The sequence below is a fragment of the Gallinula chloropus genome (genome assembly GCF_964237585.1).
Source record: "Gallinula chloropus genome assembly, chromosome: 17".
Classification (NCBI taxonomy): domain Eukaryota; kingdom Metazoa; phylum Chordata; class Aves; order Gruiformes; family Rallidae; genus Gallinula; species Gallinula chloropus.
The window spans coordinates 2,600,085-2,616,639 of record NC_140102.1 but is presented as its reverse complement, the minus strand read 5'-3'; positions in this window follow the sequence as shown (position 1 = coordinate 2,616,639).

The following is a 16,555-nucleotide window of genomic DNA, read 5'->3' as shown; positions in this document are numbered from 1 at the left end:
TGCACTGATGTATTTACAAATGTAGGACATCCAAGGAGTAGGTTATTGTTCTGCAGAGGCAATCAATGACACTTAAGAACTATACAGCTTATATCAGCTCAAAGCAATGCATAAACAGAATCAAGAGACGTTTAATATGCTACATAATAGAACTTGAAATGGAGTTGACCATAAAATGTGTATCATCTAAACTGCAGAAATCGCTCCATTTTAATGATCTGCTTCCTAAAAAGAACATGTAAAGTGTTTAAAAGATTTAGCAAAATGTGTGCATAGATTGAATAAATCACCATGGGTATCAATTATATCTTGAAAATAGTGTACAGCTCTTATAACATCAAGGACTGGTTTTAATTACAGCTGCAGTGTAACTAACATTTTCTTAATTTTAATGAGTGTTATTCTGTTATAGGATTAACTTGTGCTGAAGCTGAAGAAGCCAAAAGAATTTTGAATTAAAAGAATTCCGATGACTTTTGAGAGGCTCACAGAACAACAGATTGGTTTCAAATATATTGGATTTTGGCCCAAATGTTGTTCTACTTTCTCACTCAATAAGCAAACAAGATTTTTTCCAGAATTGTAAAAAGTAAATATTGCAGTGGGCTACATGGGCAAAGCTGCAGTAAATTCCTGTCTATATTATAGAAATTTGCATAACTAATATAAGTATGTGATTGTAATCCTTAATACAGAGGTACATCAGTAACACCAACTTTTAAGTTCCCGTCTTTAGTTGTAAATCATTCTTGATTGATGTACTGTATTGAGTATGTATGATTGTACTAGCATAGATATAGCAAGACAACTTCATCAGCTAGGCAAGTTATTGAGTGAGATATTGTACAAAGGTCAAAGAACCACTTGGAAGATGCCAGAATCTAAAACAAACACAAAAAAAGCAGTGAGTCTGCATTTATCATCAGCATTTCAAAGCATTTTAAAATTTTATCATTAAAGAATGATAGAGATTAGCTAATTACAGACCAGGGCAGAGAACCAATACATTGAGAGGTGACAACATTCCTTTTTGTGGGCAGTCTGGTCTGTGTCCCTCTCTTTGCCTGGCCTATTTGAAGGGTGATCGTGGTCACAGTAGCACAGAATTGCAGGGTTTGGAAGGGACCTCAACAGATCATTGAGTCCAACTCATTGCCATTGAAGTTTAGGATTTATTTTGGTCCATTCTTAGGCTACTGGTCATGAATGAGGTCTAATGTAGGAGATGAAGACTGACTTTATGATCCATAAACAATTTATGGGAAGCAGGTGGTTTTGTGTAAACATGTGAAGTGTTAGGAGAGAGATCAGAAGTTATCATTCAGCCTTGAAAGCAGGCTCTGGCACGTGGGAGCAGAAGGAACATCATATTTCTGTTACACTAAAACTATGCCACTATTAAAGTAAGAATTCCATACCAGAATATTCACACTTACAGAGACATGAACACAGTTCTTGAGGCTACTGCCATACCTCAAGCCTGTGATTGCTGTATGCTGAGGACAGAAACATTTGCATTTGGCATCTCATTTTTCTTCAGCGAGTTTCTTTCCTCTGACTCTCATTAGAAGAGCTGTGGCCTGTGTTGAGGACATTATTTTGCTTATACAAAAGGAAAACTCAATAATAGGGGCTTTTTATGTCAAAAGGTTGTGTTGCTTTTCTCCTACTGCTGGGTGGCCGTAATATTTAACTCATAAATGGGCAAATGTCAAAGCAGGTCTCCTGCTGGGCCTGACTTCCTCTAATAATTAGGTGCTGTTTTATTGTTCTGTGGCTTAGTTGTGAGTACAGCTGTCAGCTGACATAAGTGGTAATGGAAGGACCACATTCCTTACAGCTAGAAAAATCCCTTCATAATTCATGGCATATTTACAACCATCAGATTTGCAGTATCACATTCCAGACTGGGGCTGTGCACAGGAAAGCCATATTCAAACTGGTGTGACTGCACTGGTACATGTGTGTGTTCAACATCAAAAATTTACATTCAAACAAAAGAAGGAGGATCAGACCTTCCATCCAGCTCTGTGTGCACCTTCACTGCCCAGCTGGGACCTCTGCCTTCCCTGGGCCTGACCCAGAGATGCACCAGACCCAGCTCCCTTCTCTCTCACCAAGTCTGAAGAGCACAAGATGAGGAGAAATAAGCCCTGTGGGAAGAACACCCCCGTGGTGCCCAGCCACTGCAGTAGATGTTTGAAGCAGTAAACCACTATATATACCAACTTGCTAAAAAGATGGGAAAAAATACCCCAATCAAACAACAGCACAGGTTGTTTGTGTAGAGAGAGGGTTCCAACTCTTATTCACCCAAGGAAAAATACAACAGCTGTTCATGCCTTGCTAATCCTGCTGCTGTTTCAAAGGGGTTCTATCATCATACCATCCTTTTCCAGACTCTCTCTCGAGACTCCTGTGATACCTGGAAGGGCAAAAAATGTCTGTTGCATTTGGTAACAAAAGAGGAAGGATCTTCCCATCCCAGTACACCTCTTTGAAGACTCCTGGTAGCAACACCAGTTCAATGTCTGCTAGAAACACTCGCTCTGCTGAAGTTAATTTGGGTGAAGGGACCTCTTGGGAATGTGGTTTACTGACAGAACAGCACCAGGAGCAGACCGGCTGAAGGTGACAAGGTGTACTGCCAGGACACAGGTCTCTGTCCCCTCTGTACAGGCAGGCATGGGGTGGCACGCAGTGATGATCCTTCTAGGCACATCTGGTACCCTGCACCAATTTGGATAGCTCAAGGAGAAGGTGTGGATGTAGGAGCTTCTGTTCCCTCCAGCAGTAGTGGGAGATTTCCTTCATCCTGTGGAAGCTTTGAGTGAAACGTGGTAGAGGTGGGTTCACAGAAACAGGGCTCTTCAAGAGGTATTCTTGAAAAGGAAGAAATTGCAACTTCTTGCTGCTTCAGCCAAGAGGTACACAAGTGTAATGCTGCAGGATTACTACCTCTTTGTGTGCTTCACAAACCATGTCAGCAATGTTCTGTACAAAAACCTTCCCATGGCAGCTGTCAGACTTGTTGTAAGATGTAGCTGAGCAACGAGTCAGGACGTGTGGTTTTCTGGGGGAGAGGATTGCTATGAGGATTGGTTTGTTCCAGAAAATCAAATCAGCTCCTTGACATTCCGTATTCTAGCACTAAATTCCTACCAAAAATGTATCCTCCTTCAGCACAGACTTAGGGAAACAAGGGAAAAATACCTCATTCAAAGTTAGGAGTGTTCAGGAAGAACATTTAGAAGACACTGATTCCTTAACATCTCACTCCCCAGCCTTTACTCAAGGAAACCTTCTCCGGTACCAGGGGCACATTTTTTTCTGGGCAGAATCTCTGAGGGCAGCCCTGTAATGCCATAAGAAAGGTAAGAGTCCAGAGTTTTGGATAGTTGTTTATGTGCCACAGCGTGCTACTCGACCCAGAAATTATAAGAGAAAGTTTACTGAGGTATTTCAGTAAATATTAGGGTTTTTCTAGAAGTCACGTACTGACCCTGATGAAGATGTTAACTCACTTTAGTGGTTATTTGAACAGGAAAAACCACAGAGTTTAAAAAAGAAAAAATCCTGCAAACAACCTAAGATATTTTCTGCTTTCTACATGCTGGCTAATCATTCACCCGACTTTCTGCTAGATAAGAAAGTTCTAGTGGTGGCTATTTGTGACATACTTAATGCAGGGAGACTTTTTTTTTTTAATTATTTTTGCCCAGGAGACAAATGTGTAATCATATGATTTTTTTCCCCCTGCTATGTTAAAAATGCATTTATATTTTTTCAAGCACACCCCGATTAAAGAGGGCACATCTGTTTTAAGTCCTTCTTTATGAAAATTACTGAGCTTTCTCTGAAAGCTTATCTTTTAATTTCAAAATTCTTTGTAGCAATAACTTAGATAATAACCAACCATATTTCTGTCTTCTTTAGGAAAAAAAAAAGAGAGAGAGAGAGGAGAGAGAGAGAGAAAGAAAGCACCATTTTGAGCTTTGAACTCCCCCTCCCTCCCCTCTTCGGGTCTCCTTTGAAAAGGCCCCCCTCATTTGCGTTTAAAATGGATGTTTCATACTGGTTGATTAGTGTTAGTATGGGATACCAGCCGCTCTGAGCCCAAGGCTCAGCTTGAGCTCTGCGGATTATTCATCAGCTTCCCCGGCAGGGGGGACCGTTTCTCACTTTCTCTGCACAGCAGCAAAGTGTTCAGCTTTGCTTTTTAAGATTTTTTTTTTTCCCCCCTTTTCAGAAAGTTTTATTTTCTTTCTTCCCCCCCCATACATCCCCCCTCCCCCTTTGCCCATGAAGGGGTTGGTTCAGTGTACATAACACCAGATCACTTTTAATAGCAAACCTCTCCCTCCGCGACCAGCTTGCTTGGTCTTGAATAGCACATAATGGATCAGGACGTATTTACCATATGTCTGTCTGGTTGCAACCATTGTTTAAGGCAAAGATCATTTAAATACATCAACTGAGGCTCGGAGAGGCACTCAATTTTATCACTATATTACGGCCATATTATAGCATCTGGAGTTTTCTTCTCTTTCCTTGGGTCTGATTGATGTTTTATTTATCATGCATTAAGCTAGAGAAGATGTCGAGGACACACGTTAGGATGTGTCTGTATTAACAAGCCTGCAGTAACTTTTATCATCATTGCTGTTAGCATTTTGAGTACCAAGTCTGATCCAGCTCTGAGCAGGGCTTTTATAAAGCTGTAATTTGCCATCAGCTACCTGTGTACATTTGTAATGTTTGATTGTTACTATTAATCAGACCTACTGAGATAATGCTTCAGAACCAATGGAAAAGGAGTTCTCCTCATGCAGAACAAAAGTAAATAGCTGACAATTTTGTGTGCCTGAAATCTTTCCCACTTTTGTGCCATCTGATCTCCCAGAAGATGAGCTCCCTACAAACCTGGGGTCTCTCAGCCTTTATGGCCATGGAAATATGATTGCAGCACGAAGAGGGGTTTTTTCCAGACATTAGTGAGCATATGTATTTTCCTTTGCTCCTTTGTCTCCAGCTGCCTAAAGGCATTCATCCTTCCTTGAACATAGTGACTACACACGAAATTATAGTGTCTATGAAAAGGCAGAATTACTTTCATTTAACTAAGCCATCTAAAACAGGCATAGCCCTTGATGATTAGTTTAGAAGTATCTATTGCTGAAGGAGAGAAACGAGCACCTGCAGAATGTGACCATCCTATCAACACTTCTGATGCTAAGAATATCCTTTAGATATCACACTGACTATGCCCACTGATGGAGTCCAGAGAACTACTTTGGATCAATCTCCTAACTTGTAGATAGCAGGGACTGGGTGAGATGATTCACACCCACTAAGCCACAGGATGATTTGGTGCAATGCTTACAATCATTAATTCTACTTAATATTAACGACTACCATAAGCTGAATTTTCTCTCTTGTTTCCTGCTGTCACCCCTGAAAACAAAAAAATTATCTCCTTTGGTTCTTTTAGTGAACTATATTTCTCCTTTGGGACATCTTTAATCTGCTTACAAGGAGGTTAGTGGGAGGAAGAGGCACAGCACAGCACTGTGCAGGCTTTGAAAACAAGAACTTCTTTACACCCACGTGGGAACCCACAATTCCCCCTTCCTAGTGACTATAAACTAATGATACGTTTTCTCTCTTCGTTACCTTATTTTTTAATTTTGAACCTCTACCTTCTGGCTGGGCTCTTTCACCATGAAATACCTGCATGTGAAAGTCAGGTGTGTTATTTTAAAATACAAATGGCCACAAACACAGCACATTGTGCCAAGATCAGGCCTGTTGGGAGGTATCTGGCATGTTCCTCTGGGAACTGGGACTTCAGTACTCCACCGAGGTCCTGTATTCCAGGAGGACTCAGGCTTTAGTTGTACCCACCTGCCCAACCACCTATGTCCAGAAGACAACTGTGAGAATCTCAAACCTAAGTGGTCAAAGAACGAAGAAATGATGCAGACTGAAGTTGAGGGTTTAGGTGCCTAAACCTCTCTAGAACCTGTTCTGGGCACATGAATGTTTCTCCGATGGCCCTTAATGCTTCCTTACTTTTCTTAATTTTGTGTCTGCTGTAGACATGACCACAGTAGTATCAGAGTGTGGTTCAGAATGTAATGCAGTACATGTAACTCATGTGAATTCTGTCTCTTTCTTCTCTTTTTCCCAAGAGGAATCCATGGAATACCTACGAACATTTAAATACATGCATATATATATATATACACATATGCATATGTATATGGACCCGTGAAACTAGTAACTAATACGTTTGACTCCTGCAGCCAGGAGATGGGTGTTTTCATCACAGACATCAAAAGAATGAAGGAGGTGGGGATGACAATGAAGCTGATAAGTCAAAGGATATTGCAAAAGATGTTGTAAGAGATGGAAAGACATATTTTACATACTGTGCTGCATTACAAATGCTGCAGTCCACATAAAATACTCCAGAGAGAACTCAGAGAATATACTATGTGCATAGATTTCTCAGGGCCACTTCAGCAGGATGGAGTAAATTGGCACAGCTCCACTGACTTGAATTGATTTGGGCAAATAAATTGCAACAAAAGAGACACCAGAAGAAAACCTAATGAGCCCTCAGTAATTTTATTCAGTTGTGTCTAGAGGCATGGTGATACTTCAGAAGTATTGCTTACAAAGCATTAGTGGTAAAGCCATTTGTACTAGTCTCATTTAACACGTATCGGCCCAACTCAATTCAAGTCAATGAAGCCATGTACAAAAGTAGATTGCTTGATGGGGTAAATACATTATAGTATTACATATACTTGGTAGTATATCCATACTTGATCCATGCCAGAGCAATGCAAGGAGCAACAACGTGGATTCAGTCCAGGAGAGACTTTAAATACAATGGGGTTATTACTGTTACTGAGATCAGGATCATTACTACCATATTGATCATGCTTGCTGACCCAAGTCCATGTGGAAAACCATTCAGCAGGATCATCTGTAACATGGCCCATCAGTCTATGTTTTGACATTTCCAGTGTTAGCCAAAACAGAGTCTTATATGGTCATTGTCTGCAAAAATTCTAGGGGAAGGGAGTGAAATGGTGACATTTTTCATGTAGGTAGATGCAAATGTTATTTAACAGAACATAAAATGTGTGAAAATTATTTAAATTCAATTGCAAAACTAATTATTGGGATTTTAAAATTCTAAAGCACCCTTTGGGCTTTACAGAATCTTCAGACTAAAGAAAATAACTCAGGTATTTATTGTTTTGCTTCAATTTACATTGGTGCTATAAATAGCTGACAAGAAATGATGACAAATAAGCTATTGTAACCCTTTGGGAGTTTATTAGGTCATTTGTGAGAGCCTTGAATAGAGTCATTTGTTGCCCTCAGGTGTCTGAGAGTCTCTTTACCCTTGGGAAAAGAATTTAACAAAGGAGTGTATTTCAAAGAAGGCACTCTCTGTTTTCCACCCTTTTTCTGAAGTGTTTTCAAACACACTCCAAGCTAAAAATTCTCAGAAGTGAGAAAAGGAGGTATATATCAGACGACCCCTGAAGCAGCTGACAATCCCAGGGAGCAGAAGATAGGGTCAGATTCTAGATGCTTGAATCCCAGCTACATTTTCACCATAGGAGACCCTGATTTATTTTTGCCCCACCCACTGGGTGCAAACTTTGAAATGCACAATACAAAAGCGTGGCACTAATGCCCTACTTGCATTATTTTTTATTTTATTTGGCTGCAGCATGGCATGTCTTGTTTTTTGTCTGCTTCCAAAAACACTGGGCAGGGCTTTTGTTGCAAAAAGACACTGCATCTGCCTTAATCTATATATCTTCTTAATTAAATAAAGGATTAGCATTTGTTCAGGCTATAATAAAACAGATTGTGAGGCAATATCAATATAGCCATCATAATGAATCTGCTCAACAGCTTTAAGGAAACAACATAACTACAGTTTTCATCATCTAGGTAGCATCCTGGTAGTTCTCTGGTCCAAAAGCAGTGGTCCAGACAATTCCTCCAGTGGGAAGAAGGATAAAAAGGAAGCTGAGGGGAAAGGCAAAATGGAAATGAATCTGTGTATATATACATGTATTATTTTTTGATTTCCCTGAATGGTAGCAATGATATGTAAGCCATGATTCCTATCTAAAATGCAGAGTAAGCAGTTTTAGCTTCACCCATCTTGTATTTAGTTCAGGAGGTGCTATCAAGCGAATTTACTAGCTCATTATTTCTGCTTAATTAAAACACTTAGAGATGAAAATCTGGAAATTAAAAGGTTAGTAGTGACAGTGATGAAATAACATCATTCTCACTGAGTAGAAGAAATTTGTGGGATGGAAGCCCTGAGTGCAACCACAGAAGTTAATGGGACACTAGGTAATAAACAAGGTAGTTGTTTTATTTTTCCTTGAAGGCTATTGCTGATGGGTCCAAGGAAGACTGATCCTCTTTGTTTCAGGAAAAGCGTGTTTTCTGTACAATTTTTACTTAAAATAAACTTCTCTTTGAAGCATGTCAGAGGGGTCAAACAGAAATAGGGAGCACAAGCTAAAACAATAGTGCAAACCCTGCCTTTGATTCGGGAGCTGTGGCAAGGACAGTAGTTGAGACTAGTGTTACAGGCTGAACTGTGGCCAAATGCACTCGTGAGATTCACTGACTGGCTCATGGGTATGTGAAATGATGGAAAGTAGAATTCAGCATGAATTTTTCTTCATTAGTCACACAGGACAAATCTTAAGAATTAGTTTTGTAGTTCATGTCAAATTAATGCTTGCTCAATCTTGCATCACCACTCTGTCACTCTGTTTGCCACCAGCAGCACAGAAAAACTACAAACAGCTCAGAGACTTTTACATTTAGGTATTAGGAGTGATTTGTAGTTCTTCCTCTGTGCAACCAGATGTTCTGTGTGTCACTGTGAGGCCATAAACTTGGATTTGGTGGCAACCATTAAAGACTCTTGAAGTTCAGAAAAATGTTGTGTCCTTAAAAAAAAAAAATCACTTCTTTTAAAATGTACTTAATGACTTCTAAGGGCTGGAAACTGATGCTTTTTATCTTACGGGGAGGCTGGAAGATTTCACTGTGTTTTTATAGCGTCTGCCAGTCTCCTTTCCAGAGCACAGTGTCAGGCAGGAGTTAACTGTATGTTTGAGAATGAGAAAACCAGAACAAAGCCATGTGAAAGAGAACCTGTTTTCAAAACATCTTTCTGTGTTCTGGATGGGGTTTTGTTTCCCTTGACACAAGTCTGAATGTAAGTGGGCATTTCTGACCTACATTTTTGGGAGCTGACTACTGCCTGTCTGTGTGTACATAACACATAGCAAAACACTGTCTGTGTTCTCACTGCGCTGCGGGCAGGGATTTGTACGTTCCCAGTGCCCTTCAGAGCTGGGTACAGAGGTTCCCAGACTATCTCAGAGATGGTCCTGCAGATTTGGTCACTGAGTAAGCCTTCTGTCACTGAAAAGACCCACTTCAAGCAGGTTATAGCTACAATAGAAACTACTAAAGTTTTACAAATATTGCAAGCAGGGTCTCACTGTAATAAAGGTGTCTGGCTATTGGCCAGAGCCCCCCCCGCACAGCAAATAAGGCTCCAAAGGAGTCCCAAATAGCAAGCATATTGAACCAGCCAAACATCTGCATGCTGGACCTGAATCCTTCTGTCCCTGCAGGGGGGTTGGACTAGATGAGCTTTAAAGGTCCCTTCCAGCCTAACGCATTCTGTGATTCTTCCCATTTATAAATGGGTGCAGGCTTGATTCAGGAAGGAGAGCTCTGCAGGGCAACACTGCCTGAAGTGCATGCACTAGCACATGCCATGGAGGAGACCACAGTCCTGTCTTCCACCACTCTCAAAAATTATTTCCTGGCTCTATTCAGGGCTTTGAGAGTGTACTGTCACCCACTTAGACTCCACTTGAACCCTTTCTCAAGTGAATGCCCTCCAGCTCTTGTCTTCAAATAGTGATGTCCATCCTTTTTGATCATACAAGTCATGTAGGTTTTTCAAAGGCAGAGCTGATGCTTATGCCCCCTCTTCTCTCTTGCTTTCTCATTTCTTGACTGGACTCACTGTGCATTCAGTTCACAGGTAATTCATGCAAATAAGCCACTGCATGCTCAAAAGATGCCCAGGATGAAGAATGGCTGAGATTAGGCTGCACCTATGGGAATAATTTCTGCAGCCCACATATCTTTTGCTTAGGCTTTGAGGAGACAGAAATTAGCTTGTCAGTAGGTGAAAGTTCTGACTGACTGCTCTTTATTCCCTGCTGCTGCTTATTCCTGGTTGCCATCTCTCTTATGGGCCTTCCAGTAGCTTGCCTGTATTCTCATGGAGGTAATCCACAGACAGCACGTATCTGGCTTGGAGAGACTTGTTTTCTCCTCAGCTGCCTCTTTGGTGCAAAGAACTCAATCAGTTTTGTCAAGACAGTTTTGGCTGGGGAAGTACAGAAGAGTAACTCGGAGCGCCTGGGGAAATCTATAATCAAAAAGTTCAGTGCATAAGAAATTAGGCACCTTCAAGAACAAGCAGCAGCAAAGCAGGAGATTCCAATATCAGTTCTCTGTGTGTTGTACCCTGTAAGCACACAGAGTCTGTTCCCTCACGCACCTCAACTGCAAGTTTGTCACATAAGCCATTTAGGTAATTAAAGTCCATGTATTTATTTCTAGAGGGATTACAATAAATCAGAAGCTGTGCAGAGACCTGCCGGTGTCCTGCTAGATGATGCTTTGCCTGCTGTCGGTTACAAAAATGACCCAACTGCTAAGGTAGGAAAATTTAAAATCAGTTGCTCTCCTGCAGCAAAATTAGTTCCCCTCAGAGTCCAGATAATAACTCTTGCTGCCTCCCTTGTTACTGACAGCTGGGTCAGTAATTCAAGCACACAAATGAAAGACTGAACTAATGTGAAACCAAGTTAGTGATGTGGTAAGCAGTAAGGAACTTACTCAGATCCAGAACTGAAATGTGTCTTTGGTACCTGAAGTTACATCCACAATTTGGAAGCAGCTAGAAAAACCCACCCCAATTCTTTCTCATCCTCCTAATCACCATTACCTCCCCAACACAACCACAGTCAAGGAGATCAGATGTTGTTCCTGTAGAGAGATCAGCACACCAGTGCTCCCCTGTTAACATGTTTTTGTACCATTGTGCTCCCAGTTCCTCAGTAGCTCTGGTTCAGCAGATTGCCTCACTCGTGTGCCCTCAGAGGAAGGTCTAGGCTGAAACATGTCATGATGAAACAATGCATTCATTTTTCATTCTCACGCAATCTCTGCATCACTTTATTATGTGGTGCTCATTTTCAATTCATTGTACATGTAGGAGAAATATCTTTCCATAGTGACAAATGTGCTTCCTTTAAATATGTAGCAGTAGAGATTGAGCCCTATTAATTTTAACTTACTGTATTATATATCAGATCATTGTGATTGATTAATTCTAAATGAGAAATGCTAACATAAGATTTAAGGAAAAGGTGTGAAATTAAGATTAAGGCTTCATTATTTTGCTGTTCAATAATTTAAAATGACAGCCTTAAATATGGAGCAAGGCATTTAATTTTCGAGGTACTTACTAGGCTTCATCTGGAGTGAAGTGCTAAGACACCACTGAAATATTCATGCAATGCAAGATGACAAAAGTGACTTAAGGTCTTGACAATCAAATATAGGAAGAAAATACATGAAACTCTTATTAATGCCTTTGACATAAACTAGCAAGATTTCTGAAAACTATGAATCCTTGAAGAAACTCTACACCTGCTGGCCAGGATCTTAAAGCATCCCACAGAATTGAGGGTGGGTCAATAGTGGCTCTAAAGCACCCTAACTAAAGCCCATTACCTTCATAGGCTGCTTGTGAGAGATTCACTGAAACTGTGAAAAAAGACACGTCTTTGGTTATGTAGACTGAAAATCATACTTCTGCCAATGCTTCCTTTTTGTGCAAGTGCTATATGAAGTATACCACCTATATCTGCTGTATGAAGTACCCAAGAAAGCCAAATTTTCAAGAGTGCAGCAGTAGTCTTAAGAATGACATTTTATCTGGATCACTTATGTGAATGAGGTAGTAGACTATGAGTAAATACTGTCTCTTATGGAAAGAAGTACACGTTTAAATGCAACATCCTCTGAAAAAGGTCAGGAAGCACAGACTGTTCATATTTTATTTTCCTTGTAAATCCAATAAAGACAGTTCCCTTCATGCAATAAACCATTCAGATTAAACAAACTGCTATGGAAACAGAACACAGGGTGTGTGGTTTGGTTGATGTAGCTACCCAGGTGTAGAAGACATGTAGGAACATGTTTGATCCTGAGCTGTGCTTTTCCGTTTCTGTCAGCCCTTCAGACCAGACTCTGTATTTGCAGGGTGCTGGGTAAAGTGCTCTTTCTAATACCTTACTACTATACTGAGGAATTTACTCTGCACTTTTGTAACTAAGGATATCACTTGTGGATTTGTGTTCTTGGTTCTCATGAGAGCGTATTTACCAGATAACTGAGAACTTGACCCATCTTGTTCAGCCTAGAGAAGAGAAGGCTGCAGGGGGACCTCATTGCAGCCTTCCAGTCCCTGAAGGGAGCAGAGAAACAGGAGGGGAATCAGCTTGTTAAAAGGGTAGACAATGGCAGGACAAGGGGGATGGAGTGAAGCTGGAGGAGGGAAGGTTTAAATTGTGTTTTAGGGGGACATTTTTTACAGAGAGAGTGGTGAGGGGCTGGAACAGGCTGCCCAGAGAGGGGGTGGATGCCCTGTCCCTGGAGGTGTTCAAGGCCAGGTTGGATGGGGCCCTGGGCAACCTTGTTTAGATCCAGGCCTGGAGGTTGCCTTGTGTAGATCCAGGCAGAGGGGTTGGAGCTCTGTGATCCTTGGAGTCCCTTCCAACCCAGACCAGTCTGTGATTCTATGATTCTCAGAAGAAATTTCTTGGAATAGCAAATTGCAATTGTTGATTCCCTTGCTCAGACAGCCCTTTGGACTGTGACTGTGCCCCCAGTACTGTGCTCAGAGCAGTAGCCACACCTGCAGCCACACTTGCCTCCGTCTCTGTGTCAGACCACTACACCCGCTGGGTGCTGTGGCGACGCGAACAGGCCGCGCTGCGGGCCCACTCCTCCTGGTGCACAGCGCTGACAGAGGGCTCAATGAAAACATTTCAGAAATGACTCCGCAACTTAAGAAAACATACTTCAGCAATTACCACTTCCTTTACCATGAAACCAAATTCACTGTACATTACAGCTTTAAAGCCGAGATCTAAGGTTCAGATCAACTCTTTAATCCTGAGTGTGGCTTCGGGTACTTCCTGATATTTATGAGAAATGCTCCAGGCCTGCAGCTGGGCTTTGAACAAAAAAATAATGAACTTGGTTGACTGGGAAGAAAGTTCCACACTATTTTAAAAGAAAGTTAAGCAGCGACATTTTTTTTTTTAATCGAACGCTAAATCACATAACCCAAATTCTCTGCATAATTCAGGCATGTTCAGAGCAATAAAAAGACAATTAGATCAAACTGGGCTGCTAAATGAGCTGAAATCAGTCTCTCTAAACTTGCTAGTCTCTCTCCAGAAATACAGGCCATTGGCTTTTTGGAATAATACAATACTTTACTACACAATACCTGAATCAAAAGACTGTTTCAGTTCTGTCCTAACATACTCCATACACTGATTCACATCCATTCACCACCTCATTTTAGTACTTAAAAAATATAGATAATAAAAGATAGGGCCACATCTAACAGAATTTCATACTTATTTGTAAAATGTGCTTTACAAAGCTAATTACAGTATTAACTTCTGGAGGCCCCGTTCCTGTCTATTTAATGTGACCTCTCCATTTCATGTGGCTGTTTATTGGAGAACTCATATCAAATCACTTCTTGCTCACTTTGCTCAGGATTTGGATGCAAATTAAATGTCAGCTAGGACTGATGTGAATTTCCAATGGGCAGAAATTAGCCAAATGAGGTGGATCTGGCAGCACAGGAAATTTTGGCAGGGATATGATGGTTTGTAAATAAGGGGCCATTTTCAGGAAAAGAGGGCTGAGGGCACAGTCTGACAAAACAGGGATTGGAATGAGCAGTGATGATAACTGCAGTGATTAGATACCCTGGTAAACAGGGAACACATGGAACAGAAAAACAGTTTGCTTCTGCCAAAGCAAAACACGTTGTTGTCAAGGGGAGCAGGGGAGAGTCCTACACAGATTCCAAGAATAGAGCAAATGATGTTTTGAGAGAAGAGTTACACTCAAGGGCTCGGGCAAAAGAAGTGAGGATCTGAGATTAGGGATGTAAAGCACAGACTAGAGAACAGCAGAGGAAATACAAAGTTGAAAAATGTATTTTCCCTCTTCCTGAGAGAAAATCCTTGCATGTTAGTTAGTGAGTTGGGTATTTGTAGTGATTTTTTTTCTCCACAACATGCCTTTTGCTTCTGTTCTGGTATGCAAATACTAGTTTCTCTGCCCCCCACACTCTACCCAAGGTAGTAAGTAAACCAGGCTCCACAGTGTAGGCAGATCCGTTCCTCTATCCCAAACATAATTATAGTAAATTAAATGTGACATTAAAAGCTTGAATTGGGAAGAAGCAGGACTGCTAACTCAAGAGATTATTTCGGGTAGTAAGCCAGTCTTTAAAACCTTGCCTCCCTCACTTCAGAAAAAAACCTAATTAAGAATGTAAAAACACTGCGGTCCAGATTCGTGAATACTTAATACCTACCACAGGAACTCGGATTTTAAAGTTTATTTTTGAGCAATTCCCATTTGAAATTTTTTAACAAATATTTAATAAGATTCAGGAGCAACACGTTGTGCTTTTAAAAATCTAGCAGCACGCAGGAGTTGCTGAGTTCTGTAGTGAAGTGTTCCTTATTTCTTCTTCATCACAGCAGACAATACTTTTTATTTTGATTATCTTGGAAGCATTGCCAGTTCTGGGGCTAGAACCAGAAGAGCTTGTGATAGCTGGACTTGGTGTGACATGAAAGACATGAAGGCAAGAGTTCAGTTTATATTGCTAGGAGTTTGCAGCTACACTAAAGGTACAGAAGTGAATGTTTGCTTCACTGCATGCATTGGAATCACGTATGTATTTAACATTCAGAATCCCAAAGTGCTGCTAACTACTCAAGTTAACAGCTGTCTGCTACTAAAGTTCCTGGCTCCTACCTCCTCAGGCTTCTTTTTCCTGTTTATACTTGTACATCAAATGGGCCTTTGGAAAAATCCCTGATTTTCTTTTGTTCTGTTTTCTTTGTTCTGTTTCCATGCAGTCTTTTCCCCTTTGGAGATGACATGTATGGGAAATGGCTTATTGTAGCAACAGGAGACAGAAGGCAAAAATAATTGCATCATGGGTAAAACAAACATCAAAGAACATGCAAGCCAAGTAGCTGTGAAAGAATTATTTCGTATGTGGTATTTCAGTATGCTGAAGTCCAGCACTGGTAGTGGTTTTTGGCAACACAGAAGAAAATAAAATGCAAACAGTTAGACCTTCCAAATTCTGTTTTTCTCAGTGTTTCTGAGAAACCAGCCAGGACTAAGGACATGATGCACCTGTTGCAGTGGAGCCATTGCCATGTTCCCTCTGACTGTGAAAATTCATTAAGCCTACCTGCAGAGTCACAGTTTTTAACTGGGCTTGAATTGCTTAAAATAAAAAGCAAGTCTGAAAGACTGTGAAAACCAAACTGGAACCTATCTTTCATTAAGTACTAATTAACTGTCTGGCAGCCCACGTATAAAAATGAGGGTCCTTATTGTTGATGTTTATTTTCACTTTATAAGAAATTGCTGTAGGTAGCCAGCCTGATTAAGTACTTTTAACAACTCCCATCTAACGATAATTAACTTCTGCAGTAAAATGCAAGGAATTTGGCATTAAAAAAATAAACATTAAGTACCACAGGTATTTTAAATGAATAAACAAACATAACTATTTCTAACACAGACATTCTACTTTCTCATGATTTACATAACTGAAATGACTTTGACAACATCTTTATATTCTGTTTATCTTTAAATACTGCTGAGCCAAGAAAATCTGCATATTGGGTTTCTGCTGCTTTAACCCTCTGACCCACTGGAGAGACCTGCAGGCTACACAGCACTAAGTTCCTGCTGTGGGAAGAGCCTGTGGCAAGCAGCAATCAGCGCCCTTGGAAGTGCTGAATATACCCCATGTAAGCGTATATATCAAGTTTGAAGTGTATATATCAAGTTTGTTAAATATTTATCCAGATTTATATGTGAATATGAAAAGGCACGTGCTAAAAGTACTTCAGCTCTCGCTAAGCAGCAAGATCCACACTCTTGTAGTTTGAAAGCTCTTCTTTTTAACTTGTAATCTGGCTCCCTGAGTGGTTTGCTATGCTGATGTCAACGAGAAGCACAATGAAACTGGCTTTAGGGACGAACTGACAAACTAAATCAAACAAAACATGGTATTTGTATCATTTAAGTATTAACAGCACCGTTGATTTTCACCTGG